This window comes from Podarcis raffonei, chromosome 7 (genome assembly GCF_027172205.1).
Source record: "Podarcis raffonei isolate rPodRaf1 chromosome 7, rPodRaf1.pri, whole genome shotgun sequence".
NCBI classification, from domain to species: Eukaryota; Metazoa; Chordata; class Lepidosauria; order Squamata; family Lacertidae; genus Podarcis; species Podarcis raffonei.
The window spans coordinates 47,493,779-47,519,485 of record NC_070608.1 but is presented as its reverse complement, the minus strand read 5'-3'; the positions used below and the strand labels follow the sequence as shown (position 1 = coordinate 47,519,485).

The 25,707-nt window shown below is 42.5% G+C and overlaps 1 protein-coding gene across 6 annotated transcripts in view; it reads left to right on the top strand.

The window, feature by feature from the left end:
• DLGAP1 (DLG associated protein 1) overlaps positions 1–25,707 on the top strand; it is a 300,538-nt gene that overhangs the window by 76,404 nt on the left and 198,427 nt on the right. For 5 of the 6 annotated variants that reach the window (XM_053396460.1, XM_053396464.1, XM_053396455.1 and 2 more), the window contains one exon: positions 16,434–16,540. The gene's annotated coding sequence lies outside the window, so the exon portion shown is untranslated. Of the gene's footprint in view, positions 1–2,986; positions 3,082–16,433; positions 16,541–25,707 lie in introns of all 6 variants that reach the window. The other variant, XM_053396457.1, reaches the window with a different exon arrangement.

Genomic DNA, 25,707 nt, shown 5'->3' with positions numbered 1-25,707 from the left:
TGAGAAAGATCAGTAATTGTGAATACTTCAAGTATGGTGGGGGGATGACAGTAGCTTTCTGGGTTGTTGGGCTCTCTTAAAAAGTTGGTGAAAGAGGCTTGCTAATCCATAGTGATTTCTTTTGAAATTGAATAGTGGTAGATATTTATTACTCAACCTGCAGCAGAGGTCATTAAAAAAGACAATTAGTCTGTTATCAACATCAGTTGCTTCACTTTGGCAGATGGTTCTACATACATGGACATTTAGCATATGTTTTCAAAAGCCGAATTGGAAATCATATGACTTGCAAGGCTGTTTTATAAGATTGGAGGTCTCTTGTAGTTATTGTGAGACCTTTTGTTAAAGGTAGATCTGCCCTGAGAGTTTCTGAGCAAATTCTAATAACAAACAGGAGCTGGTTTGTTATTAGCAGGGCAATTATATTCTTACATAGCTCCCAGTTGGCTTTTGCAGAGTTTTCAAGCAAACTGTTTTCAAGGACTGCTGAGATACTAGAAAACAAAATAAATGTGCAAGCTAGCTTCATGAATCTCAAGCGTTTGACTAACACACACTTGGTAATGTAAAGTCAGCCTGGCTATGATTTCTTGTATACACCAGGCTCCTTTGTCCATCTGTGCTTAATTGTAAGTGATATGCGAAGGCAGAAGCTTTTAGCGGTTTAATCGGCAGCCAATTTCTTCCTCTTGAAAATGGATGTGACAGTGAAATGCCTTCTACCAGGCCAGGTATTTATGGTCTTTTAAAATTAGTAAAATGTTTGTCATCCATCTTAGTTTATAGTGCATCCTATGTACTATATGTACAGTGTACTTCTATGAACTCTATCTAGAGTTAGATAAGGCCTCTCCTCCTTCTGGAGGGGAGGTGTTGTGGGCGGGAGATGATTCCCGCGTCACACAGTTATGCCTCCTGCCCCATTCTTATGGCTGACGCGCCACGCCCCCAGTTGAGCACCCAATCGGGCGGCTTGGTGGGGGCGTGGATTGCTGCTCAAGATGCAGCCGCGCCAGCCATTCCGCTCATTTGCTCACCTTTTCGCTGCGAGTCACCCACCCACCACTCCCTTAGAGCTTAGGGCTTAGCTTTTCTCTTGACCTTGCTATGGACCTATGGTTGGTTGCCCAGGTTGCCCAGGGGGCCTGGTAGGAATTTTTTCCAACTGGCAAATTGGCACCGGCCTTTTGGTTTTTTTCGCCTACCTCATAGCAATCGTCACAACTTTCTTGGTATTTGGCGGTTAGGCATTGGAATGTGTTGGTGTGGGGAAGGGCTAGGTGTGGCCATCGCCTACCCCTTCAAATTTGGGTATTCCGTTAAAGGAATCAGGCGGTCGTGGATCCTGTCCGATGCCTGTGTGGCGGGGGACAATGGCACGACCCTCGGTGACATCGGGGGAGAGCTTATAGTTGTATTAGCATCAACAGGCTCCCCCTACTGGTGGTTAACCCCTCTTCAGACTCACCCCCTCTCCGAGTGGGTGGAGTCAAATCTTCTGTGGTCCAATGCCTAAGCCAAAATCCTTCTCACTTGCTGTAATCAATAAAGTTGTGGCCTTTTCTTGCCCATTAACCTTATACACTGTGTCCATGTGTCTTTATTCCTCCAAGTGGGGATCGGGTCCTCGAACCACAATGTATATGCCATGGCTTCTATAAAAGGTGAAAGAAAGCGGCAGGAATGGCAAGAAATCCCCTTTTTCCTTAAGAATCGACCTTATAGATATACAAAAGTTTTACTCTTCCCTGAACTCTGTTTTGCATGCTTCCACGATGACTAATGACAGAAACACTTAGGCTGCTTTCAGACAGCACTTTATTCCATTTTCACGTGTTACCTTACCAGATAATTTCCTCATTATTTGATCTTTCACACAATATAAAGGCCAATTCTGGAAATCTTGTCATAATTATACAACAGAGTGTTGAAGATGTGGGTCCTGCTACTGAAAACAGGTTGCAGGACTGAGTTTTGAACACGAGGTTTTTCAACCCGAGTACCAAACTCCTAAGCAATTACTTGTCACCTTGATGCATAACTTCAATATAATTCCTTGGAATTTCAGATTTCAAGTAGACTCAAAATTGAACAAACTGCCCTGTTTACCACACCCTGAGCAATAGTAAACTGCATTGTAGCTGCTAGGTGGCATATGCTCCCTCTGGATGACAAATGCCATCAAACTGACAGACTTGCTCTTGAGTAAGCATGCACAGAATCTGCATGCTTTGTGGGCAGTTGATGTTTTAGTGCTCTGTATCTGTCCTGATAATTTGGCTAATTAAAGGAGAATGCAAGCTTACCAGGGATATAGGTATTTGAATCTGCTTTAGTGACTGGAAGTGAAGAACCAGGGGTGGTTGCTATTCTAGGCTGATTCCCCTGCCCCCCAGCTAGTGTGGGGCTTTGGGAAGGAGGTTTGAGGCTCTGGCTGGGTCCTAGAGCCCTCCTTCCTTCTTCCCAAAGTTGGGCAAGCACTAACTAGGCTTTAGGAAGGTAGCAGGAGGACTCTAGGACTTTGTCAGAGACTTCATGCTTCCTTCCCCAAGCCCAGTGCCTAGCAGTGCCATGCTTACCAGGCTTTGAGAAGGTCCCTGCAGTTTAGCAGTTGTAATTCAGGATTTTGCGTGGCAGAGTGAGAAACCATGATGGCATAACATTTTCTGTGATGTTCCCATGTTTTTCGGGACAGTTGATGAGTATTGCCTACAGGTAGACTGTGTAACAGCAACCACAGAATGCTACAAAGCTAGCCATGGTCATCCTCACTCCTACTTTTCTCCCACTTTGATTGCAATCCTATACATGCTTACCTGGGAATAAAGCCCATTGGACTTTGGTGGCCCTACTTCTGAGCAGAAATACAAAGGGTTCCACTTGTAAGCACACATTTTTAAAAAGGTTGCAAACTTCCCACTGCTAACTGCTTGCTAAGTTATTTATCTGTATTTACCCAGTGTTCTGTTTTACTTGATCCGCACAGAAATCTGTGTGAGGAAGCAATGTATGAAGGCTCCTGTAACCACCATATCTTAAAAATAATTCCTAAGTGACTCATTATGCTCTGCCTTCCATCAGGTGAGCTATATTCCAGCACATCTAATGGCCTTATTTAAAAAAGAAATCAAATAGACTCACTAAACGGCTGTTGCTGCTCCTTATTGGTCCCTCTCTTTTCAGTGGCTGCTATATCCTGCTTTGCTGTTTTACATGCTTTGCTTTTATTTTTTGCTACATGGGCTTTTAAAAATTCATAATTATATAACATTATGTTGCCCAGTTATTTTCTTAATTACCTTGAACACATAGTATAAAAAGTGAGATATAAATCTAGTAATGAAATAAACTATCAATATTCCATTAGGACTTGAGACATAATGCCAGCTCTGAAATTGAATTTGATCACCCACTTGTAGTGATTCAGACTTTCTGCATAGGAAGGTATGCAAATGGTGTGAAAATAATCAGCACTGAGAATTCCAAGTCCCCTTTTTTTCCAGTGTTCTGAAGAAAAATTGTCTGCAACTCACCCACTCGCAGCGGAGTTCAACAAATATAGAACACTCCTTGGGTAATTTGCCTTCCGTTCCTAAGAGAGGAAGCAGAATGGCTCTCATTTCAGACATGCAGATCTAAATATTTATACAGGAGGATTATTTCCCGATTAGGCCAGAAAAGAATTTGGCCTAATTTGTTGTATTGCTGCATTTATCAAGCAGTGTGTTCACAGTAGAGCATGACATTTGAGTTTTTCTGTCCTTGCAGATAAAATGCTGAATGTTTTGTAGAAAACACAACCGCTCCATGAACAAACAGCCCCACCTTTCCAACCTGTAAAGATTAGAGGATCACTGAGAGAAGTGAACACTGAATAGTTAAAGAAAACTGAGCCAATATTCAACAGCTTCAAGTATCTGCAGAAATGTCTTGTCCAGTATCAGCTGACTAGTTAAGATAAGCAGGGGAGGGGGCTCTGCAGACAGTCCCCATATGAGCAGGATGCTGGTGGAAGCCATATTTACATCAAGGGGACTTGTGAGAGATTAGAAACATGAGCTTTTCATGTTTTATAAAATTCAAGGACTGTGCAGCATAGCATAATCCTACAGCATAAACCTGGAAGAATTTTACTGATGAGCCCACTCTTAAATCTGAAGGGGCAAAATTGTTAATATATAATTCTTTCCCACTTTGCTTTTTCTGCCATTATTTTTCCTGCCATTAATTTCTTTTACTCCTTGCCCCAAACATTAATGAATACCCAATGTCAGTTTCCAATCTATAATTTGGAATGTGGCCTCTAATGGCCTTAGTCATTGCCATGCCAAACATTTTACTGGGTTAGTGGCAAAAAGCTGTTGAAGAAGAAACCCACGTAGATGGTATTCATATACAGTCTTACCCAGGAGTAAGTGCCATGAACTTATTAGGACATGTGTATGGTTAAAGTAGTCTTGTAGTCTTAGATAAAAGGTTTGATAAGCAAAATGCAGGCTGGAGATTACGTGGCACAAAAAACCAATAAACGGTCAAGTATTATCAGCAAGCGGGATTAGGAAGAAATGGAATTTGTCTTGCATTATGAGAGCATTTTAAAGCAAAAGTAAAACCTTCAGTAACAAAGCAGTGCAGTCTATATATTAACTTACATTGTCATTCAGATGGTGAAGATGAGTTGATATTGTGGGGCAGCTGTTTGCTGTATTATAGGGCTTAACCTTAACAATAAAACCTATTCATACTGGAAAAAAGGCTTATCATATCACAAAGAGTACCATCTCTAAATCCTGAGGTAACTAGGAAAAAACAAGTATTTCCTCTTTTAAACTGGTGATAAACTTTCATTTACAGAGTGCTAGATAATTGAAAGAAATTCTCTATAAAAAAATAGACATTTGAGTTCAGGCACTCAGACTTTGGTAGAGTAGGGAAACAGGCCTTACAGTTTACACTAATCAAAAAGGTATTTAGAACAAATAAAACTGCCTTTTTCTGCACATTGCCAAATGCTCACACTTATTTCTGCAATTGTCTTGTAAAATTGAAGACTTAACATGCACAGAGATTTCCTGAGCACTTCTAAAAGGATGTCTGCTATTAGTCTGACAAGACCAGTACATGTGGTTAGGATATAGGGCTGGCGAGAGCATATTAGTACCCTAACCAGTTGTTGGTTAAAATTATTCTTCATATGTATCTGTTAAACTTAGTTAAGTGGAAATAAGAAGATGATTGCACCTTGTCACAAAACTGAACATTTTTTATTGGAAGAATAATAGTTTATTATTCATACCCCACCCATCTGACTGGGTCGCCCCAGCCACTCTGGGTGGCTTCCAACTTATATTAAAACACAATAAAACATTAAAATTGAAAAAACTTCCCTGTACAGGGCTGCCTTCAGATGTCTTCTAAAGGTTATATAGTTACTCATCTCCTTAACATCTGATGGGAGGACGTTCCACAGGGAGGGCGCCACTACCGAGAAGGCCCTCTGCCTAGTTCCCTGTAGCTTCACTTCTTGCAGTGAGGGAACTGCCAGAAGGCCCTCAGTGCTGGACCTCAGTGTCTGTGCTGAACGATGGGGGTGATGATCTCCTTCAGGTATACAGGGCCGAGGCCATTTAGGGCTTTAAAGGTCAGGACCAACACTTTAAATTGTACTCAGAAATGTACTGGAAGGTTACCTATGCCATTTTGAGCTTGATTCAGACAACCTATAAGTATATATACTACAACTCCACAACATCTTCTCCACTGCCCAGTAAGCAAATCAGCAAATGAAACCTGGTTAGCTTTGCCACAGCCTGATGTGGCAAAATGGAGGTAGGCTTTTCAGTGGTGGCACCAGTGTTTTGGAATGCCCTTTCTATATAAATACAAAAGGCCCCATCACTATTGGCATTCCACTAGCACCTGAAGACACAGCTGTTTAGGAAAGCATTCCCCTGATCTTAAATCTTATCTTGAACTGATCCTAATGTTTTAACTGTTTTTAACCGACTAAGGTTGTTTTAATGTTCTGATAAAATTGTTATTTTGTATTTTAATTATGTATGGTTTTTGATAATTGTGGGCGGGGTATAAGGTGTGTGTGTGTGTGTGTGTGTGTGTGTGTGTGTGTATAAAGGGTTCCTCATGCACTTCCACATTTTTAAAGTTAGCTGCTGTTAACTTGTAAAAAGAGATTGCTCAACTGAATAATTTTAAGGCAGCTGAAAACATATTTGAAAAGTAAGATTTCAGAAAAACAGTAAAAATGGTATTATGTCTTCCTGTTTAGAAAGAAAAGCTATTATTCTCTTTGTTTGCTATCATTTTGCATTAAATTGGTGTCTGAATAGCTTTCATGCCTATAAAACATACTTCCTCTTCCATTAGACATCCTCTGTGTAGTACTGTTTTTGCTGGAAGTAATTACTGTTTCAGAGAAGTAATTATCAGCAGAAAACCTCAATCAAGACGAACTTCATTATTCTGTCAAGTTAGGGCTCCTTATTCAAGCCCTCTCACATCCTAGGGTATTAGTCTAATAAACCATAACAATGTTTTAAGTGCCTTAAAAACAAACTGTTGTACAGCATAAGCATGATACCTTCTTGGTCCTACTCTGGCGAGGAATTCTATGTAAATTATGTTTTTTCAGGGTTGTGTGAAACACAACACACACACACACATTCCACGCACTTGAATTGATTTTATTGCAATGGTTATCTAAACGTTCTATAGTTTTGTTCATTTAAAAATTACTGTGCTGCCTTTCATCAAAATACCAGTGTGGATCACAAAAATGCAAATATGTTCATCATAAAATCAACACATTAAAAAACCCACAGCAAAATACAAAGTATCAGCCACTTCAAATGCCTGATTGCCGCCTCAGGGTTTTTTTTCTGTGAAGGGTGATGGTTTGTTTTTATTACCGGTATATATTTTTATTATTGGACATCATCCTGGAATCCAGTGGGTTGAAGGGCAGTTTGGAATTTGTAACAAATAACTGAATACCTAATGATGGTTTCTCATTGGAAACTACAGCTGGTAGAGATAAAGTAGCCACCAGGATGGTTTATGATTTGTGCTTTTCGGATCATATTATGCTGCTCTTTCATCAATTGCATGGGTTTCTGATTAACCTCCAGGCTCAAATCAAAGTGCTAGTTCTAAGCCATCAAGGCTTAAACAATTTAGGACCAGGATATCTAAAATATTGCCTCCTCCTGTGTAAGGATGGGTGAGTATATCGATTTTGCTTTCTCATGGTTTCTCATTTTTCTGCTCTTTCAGCTTTCTACTTTCCACATGTTCATATCAGTTTGCCTTAAAAAAAAAATCCTCTTGAATTTTTATCAGCATTTCAGTACAAACTTATCCTGATATGCAAATATTGGTTTGCAGTTTTGTCCAGTATACACATTTTTGCAATGCAATTTCCTCTAATATAATGCATATTTTTATCCAATATATGAATTTTTATGAGCACTTTAGACATACAGTGGCACCTCTGGTTATGAACTTAATTTGTTCTGGAGGTCCATTCTTAACCCAAAACTGTTCTTAAAATGAGGTGCGCTTTCGCTAATGGGGCCTCCCGCTGCCGCCGTGCAACTTACGCTTGCATCTCGGGGCAAAGTTAGCAACCAGGAGCATCTACTTCCGGGTTAGTGGAGCTCATTACCTGAAGCATTTGTAAGGAGGACGGTACATAACCAAGGTTCCACTGTATTGTGTGTGTGTGTGTGTGTGTGTGTGTGTGCTCGCGCAGGCATATAACTGACTTGGAAGAACAATAACTACATTTCAAATAAATGACAGAACATGCTGTGTAGACTGCATGTATTTGCAACTGTGCAGGAATAGGTTCTTCAAACATCAAGATATTGTTTGTTTTTCACTATGATCCAATTGAGAGGGCATGAATTCTCTATCAAATTATAGGGGGAATATGAATACCACCTGCTGGTGAAAATACTACACTGGTGCATTTATGTACTTGAAGGTCAGTGTATTGTATTTTGAAAAAACCTAAAAGTTTTTATGCAAATATGTGAATGAATTGAGCTATGCCTGTTTCACAATTCTGAGCATGGAAAATGCATAAGATGTTGCCAGTGGCAGAGGAAGGGGGGTCGGTGGGGTCGGTCCGCCCCGGGTGTTATCCCGGGGGGGGGGTGTGACATCACCATGCCCGCCCCGCGGATGCTCCCTGTGGGCAACTAGCCCCGCCCCGAGGTGCACAGCATGTGTGCCACTCCGAGTGCCAGAGCAGCTAGCTCCACCTCTGGATGTTGCAGTTATAAGTTCTGTTCAATAGGATTTGCTCCCAGATGAGTGTACATAGGATCATAGCCTTAGTATGCCACTAAGCTGATTCATTCTGTATGCTAGAAGAACTGATGCCTGTACTGTTGAAATAAATGTTTGGCTGTGAAAATGAAGCCTTTGCAATGCAATCTAGGTGTTGCTGGATAGAAGGGTTTTGTTTTTTTGTTTTGTTTTTTTAGCTACAAGTCTTTTCTCAAGGGAAACCTACATTGTAAAGGTCTGTACTTTGGAACTTCCTGCCGCTACAGCGATTGGGAAGCACAAAACACATTTTTTAAAGTGAACAGAAGAATGTGCTAAGAGGAATCAGTAATATATTTTAAAGTACCAGTACCTAGGGAATAAAAAGGCTTTCAGACACTTTTTAAATTTGAAAAGGAAAGAACAACTACAAATATCTATAAAGAACAGATTCCACAACTGTGGGATATACCACAGGACAATGGCACAAAGGACCACCATTCTAGATAAAATGGATCTGAAAACAGCAAATGGTGTCTGAACCCGGAGAGTTTTTAGGTGCGCACAAATCCATTAACAATTTCTCTTTCACATTGATTATACTAGCATTGTTTGGCGAGTGAGCAAAATTTTATTTTCAAAATACTGTAAGATGTCATTTTGAAATTGAATGAAGAAAATCTTTTTTTTTAATCTTGCTTTCAATAAAGCAAAAACATTACTTTATATATTGAGATTGTTTGCAAAACAAAACTCCAGCTGAAACACAGCAGTCCATTTTATTTAGTCCTAGGGGTGAGGGAACTGTAAAAACGTACGTCTGGATTCCACGTATCGCTAAACCGAGCTGTAGCTTTGCAAACTATGGCTTAACTATAGTTAGGAAATTCTGGCTGCTGCGCTGCTCCGCTGCTGCTGCTGCTGCTGCTGCTGCTGCCACTGCCACCGCCACCATACTGCTGGGAGCTAAGCCATGGTTTGACTTAGTGTTGCATCTGAACCCAGGCTTGTGATTTGTCTTGCTCCAAACCACAAGCTGTAAATAAGTTTTGTTCTGGGCTTACTGCTTTTAGTTTGGAGAAAGCAAACTATGAGCCCAGGTTTGAACACTGAGCCAAACTATAACTTAGCTTCTGGTAGCATGCCTGTTAAAAGGGGGGTGGGGCAGAATGGCCATTTATTTGCGCACCAACATGCTTCCTCATTCATGCTTAGCAATGGTATAGTACAGTGCTTTGTGTAAACGAGGCCACACACACACAACTTCCCTCTTACTCAAGTAACAAATCAATTGTCAATAACTTAAGGAAAATGCAGAAGACCTGAAATTTTTCAAAAATGTTTCTGAGGACATCTCACATCAACTTAATCCATCGATAAGTGTGAAGGAAGTTCCTGGTTCAAGGCTGCCCCCTGAAGGTGGAGCTTAGAAGGAGACTGAGAAACAGCTCAATGTGTGTACCATATTTAATCAAGAGTTATTTGTCTTGATAAGTTGTAGAATATCTTGATTAAAGGCCCTTAATGACATATTAATTGCTGTGTCATGTAGCTATTAGTAATATATATTACACACACACACACACACACACACACACACACCCTGTATGAATGTTTCAGTTCTAATCATATAGCATCATTGTTTCATATGAACAGTAACCTGTAATGTAAATTTAGCACCAAATCCTTATTCTTTGACTGCTAAAGTGGTTACAAAGCAGACTCAATTGCACCAGACTGTTGAGTCATTCATACGTGTAAAGGTAAAGGTAAAGGTACCCCTGCCCGTACAGGCCAGTCTTGACAGACTCTGGGGTTGTGCGCCCATCTCACTCAAGAGGCCGGGGGCCAGCGCTGTCCGGAGACACTTCCGGGTCACGTGGCCAGCGTGACAAAGCTGCATCTGGCGAGCCAGCGCAGCACACGGAAACGCCATTTACCTTCCCGCCAGTAAGCGGTCCCTATTTATCTACTTGCACCCGGGGGTGCTTTCGAACTGCTAGGTTGGCAGGCGCTGGGACCGAGCAGCGGGAGCGCACCCCGCCACGGGGATTCGAACCGCCGACCTTTCGATCGGCAAGCCCTAGGCGCTGAGGCTTTTACCCACAGCGCCACCCGCGTCCCTTGTCATACATGACAAGTGCTCTAAGATGTTTATGGGGAAATGAATACAGTATTAGCACAGGATGAGGGACAGCATTCTTTAATCATTCAGAAAACTTGATGAAATGTAGATATTTACAATTAATGAGGTATCACATATGCTGATCACTTTAATTATATGCTCAACAGTCTCTATCAGCCATCATTCAATATACACAGAAAGGATAAACCATCAGCAATAAACTGACATGATATTGTTAGTTTAAATATTATAACTCTAAATTTATGGGAGCAACAATGTCGCCTAATGCTTTAATATTCTCTTAATGTTTTATGGTAGTATTTCCCAAACTGATCACCTCCAGGTGTTTTGACCTGCAACTTCCATCATCCTCAACCAGCATGACCAATGGTCAGGGATGATAGGTGCTATAATATTAACAACGTCTGGAAGGCCACAGTTTGGGGACAGCTGTTTATAGTTTTTGGCCTGCATATTTTTTCCAGCTGTGATCATTTATAATTATTTTGATAGAATAAAGCTGTAGGAGTGGTGATAATAAGAGCATGGATAGTCATAGTAGTGACTTGCAGGTTCCAATCTATAGAATTTTTATTTCATTTGTGGTGTTATGTAATTCAAGGTCATGTGCAGGATAAAATAAAAACATGGACAGCCATGGCATTTGTAGTTATTTTATAAATTTCTACTCTTTCTCCCAAAGTTGGTTTGAGACAAATGCTTTCAGGGCTTATTTACACATACATATGCATCACTTGATTGCTCAGCAGTGGATAATTGCACCTCAGTGCCCCCCAAACCCACTCCCCAAAATAAAGAGAAGATGACACAGTAATTAAGGTTAATGTTAATGAGCGTAATTTAGGCCACAACTTTATTGATTACAGAATGTGAGCAGTATTGGCTCAGGCCATTCCAAACAAACTATATCTGACTTCTGGCCCGCTTTGCTGGAAGTCTGCTAAGGGTAAACCCCAAAGGGAGAGCCCTGCTATGTGAACTGACTCGAGCATCCCCTGGGTTCCCTGGGGTCGTGGCATGGCCCTAGCCCCTCTGTGGGCTTCGGACAAGATCCAGACCCCCGAATTCCTTTAACGGAATACCCTAGAGCATGGAGGGGCAGGTGATGGCCACAGCTCCCCTCCCCTTCACACCTCTATTCCAATGCCTAACCGCCAAACCTTACAAAGTTATGACGATTGCTGAGAGGTAGGTGAAAACCAAGTGGCCAAATGCCAATCTGCCAAATGGAAAAAAATTCCTACCTGGCCCCCATTTCAAAACGGGCGACCAAACGAAGTTCAAAGCAAGGCCAATAGCGAAACCTGAAAAAAGGGGTGGGAGGGCGGGAGAACCACGGTGTGAGGCAAAAGGGAACAAAATGGCGTCGCACCGCGGTTTAAATCGTCCCGGCCATGCCCTCAAGCCTCCTGATTGGGTGCTCGGTGCTGTGACATGACTGGGACACCTCACCGTGACGCAGGACGTTGTCCCGCCCACGCCAAGGTGGGAGGAAGTGTGCCCGGGAGGCCAGCGAACCACACGCCCCCGCTGTGAGGCGGAAGCGACTTCTAGGATGAACATGTGAATAGTTCAGTCTTGTGATTAAGGTCTCAACATTTGTGTTCAATCTGTGCTGGTTCATTTGTAGTATTTTTATTCTCAAATCAGCACAGATTTTGAGTCATAATATCATTCCCCAACTGCATGGTGTCTTTTTGCAGAGGGGACAATAAGGCTGACATTCCCAAGACTACTTGTAACTGTGATACAACGTTAATCTAAATAACCAGAAGAAGCAACCATTCTTTATTGTTGTTTTGTTTTGGTTTAATTATTGGGTTATTGTTTTGTTGTTTTGGTTTAATTATTTACTTGTGTTTTGTCTTGTATTTTATTCTGTGAACTGCTCTGGGATTTCTTGATGAAGAGGAGTATATAAATTATTATTATTATTATTATCACCATCATCATCATCATCATCACCACCAGTGGACCAGTTGGACATTGCTGTGACTTTGTATTCTAAAAATATCACAAAGCATAAAATTAAAACTATTTTCCAGGAGTTCCCATTAATGTTATTCGACCTCATGCTAGAATAAATAAATGATAGATTGAATGAAAAATCGCCTGCCATAATTTGAGCATACTGACTAAAACTTGATCTATGATGTATGTTATGATTTTTTTTGGAAGAGAACACCAGGACATTCACTTCATGTTCCCAAATGCTAAAACTGTCTATCCACCTGCTCCTGGCAATCCTGAAGAAGATAAACAGCTTGTTAGGGTAATGAAATCCATAAATGTTTTCTTACAGGAAATTAGTTTTAGAGGCACATGTAATCAGTGTGAGCCATGCTATTTCCTTTCAAGTTGGAATGTTGAGAATTGGCTTAGCATGATTCATACAGATAGATGATGCATGCTTGGTGGTCTTATGGATGGGTTAAGTGGCTTACACCAGAAGGGTTTGCTGAACTCTGCCTTGCTGAATACTGCAGTATACTGGGATGGAGAGTGGAAGGGGCACCAAAGTGTGGTTGGTGTGATGCAAACATGCCTGTGGAGCCAATCTGGTGTTCCTGCTGGCACATTAGCATTACACTGACCTCACCATTGCTCCCCTATCCATCTTGCTGCTGCAGCAGCCCAGCCAGATAGAAATATAAAGATTGCTGCAGCCCCACCCCGCCATCGACTGCTGCATATGACTCATTGGGCTCCTCATCCCAATTATGCCCCCATTCCTTCCAGCCACCATACCCTTCCTAAACAGTATACCACAACCTAACTTAAGATTATCCATTGCATTGCCCATGCACCATTTTGTTGTTGGGTTATTTTTGCCATGTGTTTTATTTTTTTTACCCCTAACTCTCTGGCTTGTTTTTTCCAACCAACTTTTAAACTGAAAAAAGAATAATAAATCCTAACGCAGTTTGTTGATCAGTTCAACTTTACCTTTCAGCCATAATTGAAAGGAAGCTTTCAGCTCTAGGATGAAAGTCGTGAATAACAAACCCATTCTGTAACATGAGGAATTCTTGTTACTTTCCCTGGGATTCACCCCAGGAAGAGACTGGAGAGGACTTTGGGCTCGTGGCTGCTCATTCACTTCCTCTCCCAGTCTCTGAGGCCCTCTCCTTGCTCTTCTGTCCAAAAAGTGCACTGGAGAATTTTATAATACTTTGAATATGGCATGTCACCTTACTTGAGGAGATTAACCAATTGTTAACTCTGTATGACAGTTCCAAAAGGCTACAGAGAGAAATATCCGTGCTCACAGAAAGAAGGTACATTATTAAAAGTTTGTATACTTCCTGGCTGAGGAATCAACATGCTGTTTCATTTTCTCATTGAAATCACTCGGAAGTGGCAACCAACAAGCTGAACTATGGCTCTACCAACAGCTATCCATGAAATGAAGTTTAAATAAAGTTGCCATATCAGTATTGCTCCACTGGACCCTCTTTGTTTTGCACAAATAAAGTAAACCCATTAAAGGTAGTTGACATGACTAACTTACATCCATTAATATCAATGGGTCTACTCTGAGTAAAGCATATTTGGCTGCACCCAACTGTCACTAAGCCCTTTTCTTCCATTGATGTGTGACAAACCAGAGACATGTCAATTGCTGTTACATGGGTAAAATTTATTTTAATGGCAGAAGAGGGTTAGAATGGTTTTATTAATTAATTTTCTTCTGAGTTGCATATTGAATGACTTTTATATGAATTGTGAAGCACTTTCAGACAAAGGTTGTGTGTGCGCATTGTGGCAAAGGGATGATGCGAAAGAATAATTATTGTCGGTGTAAAAATAGTAGCCTAATAATTACGTGAACCATAATACTCTGTTGTTGACTTTAAGGATATTCAAATGGGTGTAAGTAAATTATAGTATTAAAGGATGCAAGTTTGTGCTGTGAGTCATGCTGACCAACAGAGTTTAAATTCAGTTGGCTAGCAGAATAAGTAATTGCCTGACTATGGTTTAAAGAGCTATTCTGGTCATATTAATTATAGAGAAGAAAAACTGAATATGTGTGTTTTTAAGGTAAAGAGGTATGTGGGTGTAGAGAAATATGACTGTGTGAGTACAGCAGCAAGGAGACAGAATGTGATTTTGCAGTACATTATTGTGGGATTTAATACGAAAATCTGAACGCTTTGGAAAAAAGAATTCTGAAATAGCATGTTATAATTCTGCAACCTTGTGCAGTAGTTGATTACAGGGACATATACCGGAATTGTTTGGGTATTTGTAACACTTTCTTAACTCATTGTGTATGGGAGGCAGATGAGTGGTATCTTTTTATAGCAGAGGAGAAGTTGATGGGGGAAACACTTCTGCAAAGAACCTTATTGCCATTTGCTCTGATACAGTGGTAAAATGTGGGTTTTCCCAGGGAAACAACAAAAACAAAACCTCTCAGACATGGAGCTTTAAAGCCCAGATCTTTGTCTAGAAATGCAGCACAAAAGGAAGACTAGATGAGCCTTATGTTGAGCAGAGGAATGACGGGGAAAGAGGCTGCTTAGGTCTTTCCCTTTCCACATTTGTCCCCTCAAAATCATCTTGCACTAGATGAGGTTTCCCCCCCCTCTCTGCAGAAGAAATGGTATGGAAGCCCCATGCCAGTTTGTGTTTTTTTTGGGGGGGGGAGGTTTTAGTAGGAACAGTTTAAAGGCACACTATCCCACTCCTCTTGTACTCCCATTCACAACTTTCAGTGTTGATTTTCAGCAGCAAGAGGGAATGTCAGGTATCTGCATGACTAGTTTATCTCTAAATTTATGGGATCAGTCTTTTCTGAGATCTGAAAACATGAGTAACTTATGCAGGCTAGTTAACACAAAAATAAATGGGCCAGATATGCTGATGCTGTATCTCTGGTAATGCATATGCTTTTGACCTGATTTATACTACAGTGGACACTCGGGTTCCGAACGTGATCCGTGTGGGAGGCACATTCGCAACCCGCAGTGTTCACAACCCACAGTGCCACGTCTGTGCACGCGCAGGTCGTGATTCGGTGCTTCTGCACATGCGCAAAGTGTGATTTAGCAGTTCTGCGCATGCGCGAGCGCTGAAACCCGGAATTAACCCGGTCTGGTACTTTGGGGTTCTGCGCTGTGTGCAACCCAAAATCACACAACCTGAAGCGTCTGTAACCCAAGGTATGACTGTATTGGTGAACTACAGAAGTTCAGTTTCACTGCCACTTATATTCAAGGATCGTGATGCATTAATATTTTCTCTAGGTGATTATTGCTATGCATTGGTCCTTAACTGTTATTAGCAGAGAAAGGAAGAGATGATATACAGGTGCCTTTTTAGGAATTAAAAGTAAGTGATTAGAACAGGTAAACAGCAGTACGTCAGTTGTAGCCCTTTGGGCTCCAGAATGCTACCAAAACAATACAAAATAAATAACATACCTTGATAGCACAAGTGTTGTAAAAACTCATGTTTGGACAACAATACACTTGCTCTTCTTCCGTTTCGTTCCGCAGCACATTTGAATTGATTTTTAACTTGATCCTATTAAACACCTTTCTTTAGCTGCTTACAGCAGAAGTTTTAGAATCAGCACCTGCAGAATGCTTGTCTTCTCCAGAGCTCTTCCCATACTCCTTTTAGAATATGGTTCACCTTGCATTCAGATTTCACTTATGCTTCCCACGCTATTGGTGCTTAAATCTTCCTAGGCAGGTGCAATTTGTTTGGGCCTGTTTGCGTGGTGACAATTTGCTTTCCTCCAATCAAGAAAAAAGAACCACGCTGGATTTAAGCCTAAGGACAATTACATTATGCAACACTATCAACATTTAACTCCCCACCCCCTTTCCCAGGTCAAATGAAGTTGCTGTATGTGGAAGTACTGCCGTAAAAATTCCTCACTGTTGAAGTGCCATTTAAGGCTGAATGAGACAAGTTGGATAGATTGCTGGTTTCGACGTTGCTTATAGGCTAGCAGCATTAATTGTTACATTTGGTTGCATTTCAGAACAGCCAAGAATGAAACATCACAAGTGACATTCTGCACTGAGAACTGCACACCATTTTCATCTCCTAAACACGCAACAAGTGACAATGGAAAACTGACTACTGGAGGTATGGTTTCTTTTATTTCTTTCACTGCATACGTTTGTTCAGAAATTTGACAGAAGATGTCTAGTGAACATGCTCTCATCAAGGCCAGAAGGGCTCTAGCCCCAGCTTCATTCAGCACCTGGCTAAGACATGTCTTGCATCTTATGAACGTGGAGTGATTGATGATCACATTCCACAACCACCTGGTCTGGTTTCATGATGTTGTTTTTAGTTGCTGCAGGCACATTTATAATGTAATCATGCCTAGTCTAAAGGTTACATTTATTGGCATTTGATAATTTCTCATTATTATTCATCGTGGATCCATCCCTAGATGTGATCAATGTTTGATGTTTCTTATTCTTTGAGGCTGTTTGTGGTTTTGTGATGTTAACACATTACTGCGGCTTATGGCATTGCACTGGCCTGGCATTCATTGCACCAAATCTAAAGCATCTATTTTCCTGCACAGCAGCATGTAAGCTCATAAAACGTAATTCTTTGGATTTGCTTTTAAGGCACCTATACAAATTATGTCCCTGAAGAGGCAACAGCATTTAATTTTATATGCATTATAGGCTCCCTTCAGCCAATAAAAACATCCGCATTAGATCTGTGTGGTGTTTTATTTCACCTTGGGGATTTCCTTTGGTAGACAATGAGCTGCGTTCATCAAAGGCACCGTTTGACAGTCTCGGGAGCATTCTTAATGCTAATTATTTTACCTTGCTGCCTAACAAGGTCCAATAGATTTTCTTAATTGACGGCAAAGGTATCCTTATATCAGAAGGACTGATGGTGCAGATTATGAGTAGTGTTGTTTTAAATGCAGAAATAAAAACCTAAGCCTCCAGTAATGAATAATTTAGGTTAGTGTTGGACATAGCATGAACCTTTTAGTTCTAAAGGCTAGAGAAAATGTAGCTTGTCAGAGGGATGGCAGCAAAACCCTCCTCCCTGTGGTGCTTGATCTCTTCTTGCTTATAATGTTGGAGGTTATTCCATAATCAGGCTGGCCATCATATTGTCAGCCTCCCTGTCATTCCAGTGTCTACCGAATATGCGTATTCTAGTGCCTACTGAGTATGCACATGTGTGGGTTGATCTCCACATGGTAAGTAATTCTAAATGTCACAGGCCAGATAAGAATCAGTTGCCATGGGGAGACCATTCTCAGCAGCAGCTGCACACGGCAACTGAAAAGTGTGTTCCAGCCTTTGAAAAATATTCATGATCAGGAATCTTGCACAGTACATATTAGGAATGTGCAGCAACTACCTTATTCCTCTTGTATCTGTAGTGTGTGGAAGCAGCTGATCAGTTGCAGTTTCTCTCTGTGTCATTTTGATTCTATTTGTTATTTGGTTCCAGATCTGATCTCTTAAATCTGAAGCTCTATTTTGTCCCCGCTATTTAAAAATGGCAACACATTTTCACAAGGGTGGATGTCTCCATTAGAAGTATAAGGATGCCAAATTTCAGGCAGGGTCTTTTGGGCAGCAAACTTTTAAAATTGATTTTCTTTAAAGAAAAGCTCTCTATTTTTTCTTTTCTGCCAGAATTGGATATAAACTGAAACTTGCCAAATCTCAGAAAGATAAGGTTAAGACAGATAAGTATCCAGTCTTCTTCAGTACCATCATAAAACACACATATATACCTGAGGTGCTATGAACAGTCCACATAATGATACTTTTGATGGCATAGCATGGCAAAACAAGTTCTTGGGCTATTCTCAGGCAATCTACTACAGGCGGTTTTGTCAAATTATTGGAAAAATCTATTTAAACTAAGTAAAGAGAGCAGGGTGTAATCTACACACATGTTAAAAAGGTTGTAAATATGCTTTTTTTTAAAAAAATCACTATGAAAATGCATTAAATTTGTTCTAGCCCACAGTCCCCATCTAATGTCACAATTGTATATTGCATTTTACAATACATTCAAAGCGTTTTATTTGCAGATGTATAGCTGAGTCACAGGATTTTTTCCTAGATAAGGGAGTTGGTTTTGCTATCAAAAAATAGGTTTGCTTTCACTTTGTTGCTTGTATATTGACTGAAAACAAGATGCAATGGATGTGTTTAGCTCTGTATGAGGGAGAGTGGTTACTGGGGAATGGTTTCAAACGTATATGTGAGGCTGGTTGTGTTTTCTTTTTGTCTGCTACTGTGGATGTGTGGTTTTATTGGTTTTCATGATGAAATTTAAAGGGGGGGGGAAGTATTGCTTTATAGTTTGAAATAATGCTTTTGTTTTCTGACTTCTTAGCCACTATGAGTTCGTCAGAAAGGAGGCAAGATATAAGTTTTTAAAATAAGTAAATACAAACTTGCATAGTTAAGTATAAATAAGGAATACATTTAATAAAGTTATTATGGAAGCAGATTTTGAAACACAGTATTTTGAAATGAATTTTATTGCCACTGATAGGTGGATTTAGCTGTGGACTATTTGATAAGAAAGGAAGAACAGGATAAATAATGGCATAACCCTGACCTCACTGTTCTGACACATCTTGGATTCAGGGTTTGCTTTCAGAAGCCATCTTGGACTTACCTCAATTACAAAAGGAGAAAGGTGGGTTTTTTCGTTTATAAGAGTTTAGCTTCAGTCCATCACCCATGCAGTGCTCAAGCTCTTTGTGGGTGGCTACTGCTGGTGATCTCATACACATTCCCGGACCATATATATAATGGGTAGGCAAACTAAGGCCTAGGGGCTGGATCCAGCCCAGTTGCTTTCTAAATCTGGCCCATGGATGGTCCAGGAATCAGCATGTTTTTATATGAGTAGAATGTGTGCTTTTATTTAAAAGGCATCTCTGGGTTATTTGTGGGGCCTGCCTGATGTTTTTACATAAGTAGAATGTGTGCTTTTATTTAAAATGCACCTCTGGGTTATTTGTGGGGCATAGGAATTCATTCATATATTTTTTTCATAATATAGTCCAGCCCCGCACAAAGTCTGAGGGACAGTGGACTGGCCCCCTGCTGAAAAAAGTTTGCTGAGCCCTGATATATATATGGATGTCTTCAAAGCCCCTGTGATTCTGACTCCAGCAGTATTCAAGTCTTGTAGGTTTTCCTTGAAGAAGCTTCTCTGATAACTGAGACCTGCTCTTCACTTACTACCAGTGAAGAACATTCTGTACAGAAGATATCCCTTCACCATTGCACTTAAGAGACAATGACAATGGGTGCTTATAGTGAAGGGAGAGGGGAACGGTTAATCATTAATATTATCTACACATAGTAAATTCCGGCACTCTGCTAGGATGGCTACACAAGCTCAAACTCAAAAATGCAGTTATTTGCAAAGCCTAAATCAGACAGGTCAGGAGGCCGTTTTCTGTCTAACCAGCTATCTGAAACTGCTGATGCTAGCTACAGGTCAGAAGGTCGTTTCCTGCCTAGCCAAAAACTGCTGTCAACTAAAAACCACTAGCAAGATGTTTCCTGCTTTGCTTCTGCTTTAAGTAATGCAAGATAAGAAGAGATACGAAGGGAATGCTTAGCTAGCAAAAGAAAGACACGTGTACAAGAAGGTGGGAGGGGGTGCTTACTGAGCAGAGAAAATGCTTAACCAGCAGAGGAAGTGCTTAGCTAGCAGCCTTAGCCAGCAAATATTGGGGGGGAGGTATGGGAGGAGGGTGAATGCTTTCAGGTATAAAAATGCTTGCTGAACATGGTAACAACACAGTCAGATTTCAGAAACTATATTCTGCTGACTGTCTCTGTGCACAGATTTGCAATAAATCTCTTTTCTCTGACCAAGAAGTCTCTGGAATTGTTTTTCCCCTCTGGCCACGGGGTTGGCGGACCGCTGGACCTCCGGGTACTGCTAATCTAAGGCTTCAGTTTTGGGGGCTCGTCCGGGATGGGTCCCCACCCCACGAAAGGTGGACCGAGGGGCCAGACTCGACCGGGTGAGCAACCAGGACCAGGGCTCGCAATCTCCAGCGCGCACCCTGCCAGTTTGTAGGGGGAGATCGCCACGCTGTGCCTGAGCCGAGACACCCAGTCGGGAGAGAAAAGAGGACGGCCGAAGGAGGGGTCCGCAGCGGAACAGGTAAGCCCAAGGGAAAGGGCGTGGTAGGAAGCCTGATCAGCTTCCCCTGGCTGTGAGCAGTAGAGTGCCGCCAGTAAGGTTGGGTAAAAGGGAAACAGAGGGGAAATTGTATTGGTGTGTTTTGTGTGTTGCATGTTGAAATTATAATGGTGTGATTTGTATGTTATATGTTGCATGTCGGATACCCCAGTGACTGAATTGTTGTCAAGTGTGGGTCGGGGCCTAGCGTTCCCCTTGGCCGAGCGATTGCAGGGTTGTGCATTTTCTGCCAGGGCGACCTCGGCAGGTCACAATCTGTAGTGCGTGGAGTGTGAAAGAATTTACAGCCCATTAGGTGCGGGGTATCTGAAAAAAAAAAAAAAAAAAAGGGGTCTGGGGCAAGCTAATGTAGTCCTCTGGAATGTTTTTTAAAGAACTGGAAAGCGGCCACAAAGCATGATGATTGGGGGTTCAAATTGAGAAGACAGAGGATGAGGACATTGTGTGAAGTTGATTGGCCCCAACAAACTAACTGGCCCTCGGAGGGGAGCTTTGATTTGCAACTAATCAGCCCACTATATCAAAATATCTTGAACGTCCACCCAGACCAGATCCCTTATATTTCTACTTGGAAAACCAATGTAGAAAAGAATCCACCGTGGTTGAAAGCCTGCCAAGGCGACGCCCCACGAAATACAATCTGTACAGTTCGACCGGCAGGGAAGGCAGAAAAGCCCCCGGTGATACCAGACCCAGAAGATGAGGAGGGGGGAAGTCATTAAACCGCCGCCACCCTATGCTCCACCAGCTGCCCCTCTAGCGAATCCCCCAGGCCCAGGGCCCCAGGACCAGGGAGGAGCCGGCCCTCAGCCTGAACCCTCCAAGGTTGATGAATTAGAGAGCAAAGAGGAAGAGGATGATGAGGAGTTTATGAAGGGACTAATTGAGTTAGCAAAGAAAGGAAAAATGTGGACACAGTATCAGACATTGAGATTGCAACAGTATGTACAACCCTATGTGAAAGAAGTGGATGTTAGTTCCCATTTGTTGGCAGCAGCAGGATGTTCCCCAACACAAGGGAAGAAATGGCAGGAGAAATGGATAGAAGCAGCAACCAGTGCGTCCCTCTATAAGTCCCATAAGGCACAGAAAAAGGGTGGGACTGCAATGATGCCTCTATGCAGAGTGTATGACCCACCAGCCCCCCAGGACAGGGTGGGGAAGCACCACCACGCACTTATACAGTCCAACATGTGCCTTTTTCAAGTGCTGATGTGTGCAATTGGAGAAATTAGAACCCTACCTTTGAGGAGAACCCAGATGATATTGCCAACGCCCCATTATAAAGGCTGCCTTTGTAGCTCAGGCAGCGTCCAATATTCGCCAAAAGAAAAAATCCAGAAGCATGAGGGGTGCATCGGCCATGGGCTGGAATAGATGTTGAAGTTAGCTCAAACCACTTACAATCAGAGAGATGAGGAAGCCCAGAGGAAAAAAAAAAAAAAAAAAAGGAGAAGTATCAAACAAGGAAGTTGACGGCATTACAGGCTACCACACCCACCCCTCAGGAAAGAGGAAGTGCCCGGGGAGGAGGGCGAAGCCGTCTTGGAAGGAATCAGTGCGCCATCTGCCGACAGGAAGGGCACTGGAAGAGAGAATGCCCTATTCTATTATTAGGAAGAGATTTGTTGGTAAAGTTGCAAGCCCAAATTACTTTTAAGCCATCGGGAGAAGCCACATTGTCCACTATGTCACTTGGGGAACTGGTTGTGGAGGCACCCCTGAGGGAGTACTGGCACCTCATGATGGTAAAAGAAGAGGAGGGACCCATCCCCGCCAGTATTCTGGAACAAGTGAACCCCCCAGGAATGGCAAAGAATATCCCACCAATAATTGTGAAGCCCAAGCCATTTGTCAATCCTGTTGCAGTAAATAAGTATCCCATCCCACGAAGGGCGACTGAAGGAGTGTAGGTGCATCTAGAGCGACTGCTCCAACATAGAATCTTGAGGCAATGCCAATCACAGTGAAACACCCTTTTGTTACCAGTGAAGAAAGGAAGCAGGCTATTATCCTGATACCAGAGCCAAAGAACTGCAGAGAACTCCGTGGCTTTCTGGGGTCTGCAGGATTTTGTAGGATATGGATATTTAATTACAGCATCATTGCCAAGCCTCTACATGAGTCAACCAGAGGAACTGAGAGAGACCCCTTTGTTTGAAACACAGAACAACAGCAAGCCTTCGTGGATTTGAAGAGGGCACTACAGCAAGCCCCAGCGCTTGGCATCCCAAACCCTGAGAAACCCTTTACTCTATTCGTGGATGAGGACCAAGGGACAGCGAAAGGCGTTTTGTGCCAAAATTGGGAAGCTGGCAACAGCCAGTGGCATACCTATCTGAGCGCCTGATGCCTACAGAACAAGGCTTACCGCCGTGCATGAGAGCAGTTGTGGCAGTAGCCACCCTACTGAACAAAGCAGACAAATTTACTTTTGGCCAAGACACTGTTTGTGTGACCCCGCATGCAGTCCCAGCTCTGCTTGACATGAAGGGTACCTATTTCCTCTCCCAAGCAAAGATGATGAAGAATATTTTAGCAGGCCTGACCTCAAAGATGAAGCAAACCCCCACTGGCCTTCATGGTTTGTGGATGGAAGCAGCTTTGTTAAGGCTGGACAGCGGAAGGCAGGCTATGCAGTAGTAGCCTTGGAAGACCAAGTGATTGAAGCGCAGCCACTCCCGCCTGGAACGTCGGCCCGGCTGGCATAAATAACAGCGCTCACCAGAGCCCTGACCCTAGCAAAGGGACAGAAGATAAACATTTATACTCTAAGTATGCCTTTCTGACTTTACATGCCCATGGAGCCTTATGGAAGGAAAGAGGTTTGCTTACCTCCAGAGGAAACCAGGTGGCCCACCCACAAGCCTTATTGAACTTTCTGGATGCTGTATGGGAGCCCAAGGCAGTGGCAGTTATCCATTGTTATGGACACAAAACTGGACTAGGAGAAGTGGCCAGAGGAAACCGACTAGCAGACAGGGTGGCCAAGGAAGCAGCCCGAGAACCAGCTCCCGCGTCAGTTATTGGAGCACTGGTCCCTGGAAGGATCTTGAACACCGCTGATAAGCCAATATACACCAAAATGGAAAGGGACACTGCAGATGCCCAGGGGCTGACTATGTCCAAAGAAGGATGTTACCTTACTCATGATGACAGAATATGGATTCCAGAGTCCCTTTCTCGGCAGATTATTCAGAGGTACCATGATTCAACCCACATAGGACCCGATGCTACAACCAAGCAGCTGGAAAAATGCTTCTACATAGCCCACCTCTACCAACTGGCAGCCCAGATCTCCAGGAAATGCCTGCTGTGTCAAAAGAATAATCCTAGAACCGGACCCTTGGCTCCCCCGGGGATTCAGCATAGTGGAACTGCACCCATGGAAGACCTTGTTGTGGATTTCACTGAATTGCCCCGTTGTGGACCATACCGCTACCTGTTCGTGGCGATCTGCACGTATACAGAATGGGTTGAAGCCTGGCCCACCAGAACTGAAAAGGCATTTGAAGTAACCAGGTGCCTGCTTAGGGAGATCATTCCCCGCTATGGACTACCTAGGTCAATAGGATCTGACAATGGACCAGCCTTTGTCCACTCAGTTTTGCAATAACCCCCCCCATGCTAGTCAAAATGTGCAGTTTAATAATTATGTGCAGTAATTCTCCCGAGATTTTGTCTCTTTCTTAACAGGTGGACCCAGGCCCACTGCTGTTACCTCACCCCTTGGGTCCACCACACTTAAGTGAAGAAGGCTATTTTAGATTGGACAGTTACACCAAATCCTGATGATCCTCTGAAGCTAACCATCTCCAGAAGAGCGCCAGACGACTGGACAAGTGGATGGGAGGGACGCCCGCGGGCAGCGTCCCCAACGTAGAGACTTTTTTCCAGCAAATTCTGAGGCACCGCCAGGACTTTTGATATTGGGGCCAGGACTCTTTGATATGGTCACTCCGTGTGTCAGGCCTCTGCAAGGGTGGATATATATATTCCTGTGGGTATATGTTAATATATGTAGAGGGAGAAGCCCCTTTCGGATACAGTATGTTGGGAGGAAATCATGAGAGTATTAAGCATCCACAAGGACAGGTGGGAAAATTGGTTAAGATAATAAGCTCCTCCTCAGAGAGGTGGGACACAACCTCCCAAAAAGCAAGGCAGCTGATAGAGCACGAGTATCAGTGGGCCCTTCAGCAATAAAATAGATATGTCCTAGATAATATTTCAGTCACCATTGATCACATGGAAACAATGATAGCCAGGAACCCGCTGAAAGCCACAGGGAGTGATGCATGGGGTTGGTTGTATTCCTGGCTCCCTGATGGCAGTTGGCTCAGGAATGTTATAGTATTATTAGCAGGACCGCTATTAATCCTTTTGCTTCTTTGCCTCTGTATCCCCTGCTTATTGCAATGCTTGCAGCAAATGATGCAAAGACTCCTGTCACGGAAGCTAGGACCCACAGTCATCGCTGTGATGAGGGAGTATAGGCCCATACCCCAGAACGAACCTAAGTATTAGGTTGTTCAGAAGAAGAGGAGGGAGTGAAGGGAGAGGGGAACGGTTAATCATTAATATTATCTACACATAGTAAATTCCGGCACTCTGCTAGGATGGCTACACAAGCTCAAACTCAAAAATGCAGTTATTTGCAAAGCCTAAATCAGACAGGTCAGGAGGCCGTTTTCTGTCTAACCAGCTATCTGAAACTGCTGATGCTAGCTACAGGTCAGAAGGTCGTTTCCTGCCTAGCCAAAAACTGCTGTCAACTAAAAACCACTAGCAAGATGTTTCCTGCTTTGCTTCTGCTTTAAGTAATGCAAGATAAGAAGAGATACGAAGGGAATGCTTAGCTAGCAAAAGAAAGACACGTGTACAAGAAGGTGGGAGGGGGTGCTTACTGAGCAGAGAAAATGCTTAACCAGCAGAGGAAGTGCTTAGCTAGCAGCCTTAGCCAGCAAATATTGGGGGGGAGGTATGGGAGGAGGGTGAATGCTTTCAGGTATAAAAATGCTTGCTGAACATGGTAACAACACAGTCAGATTTCAGAAACTATATTCTGCTGACTGTCT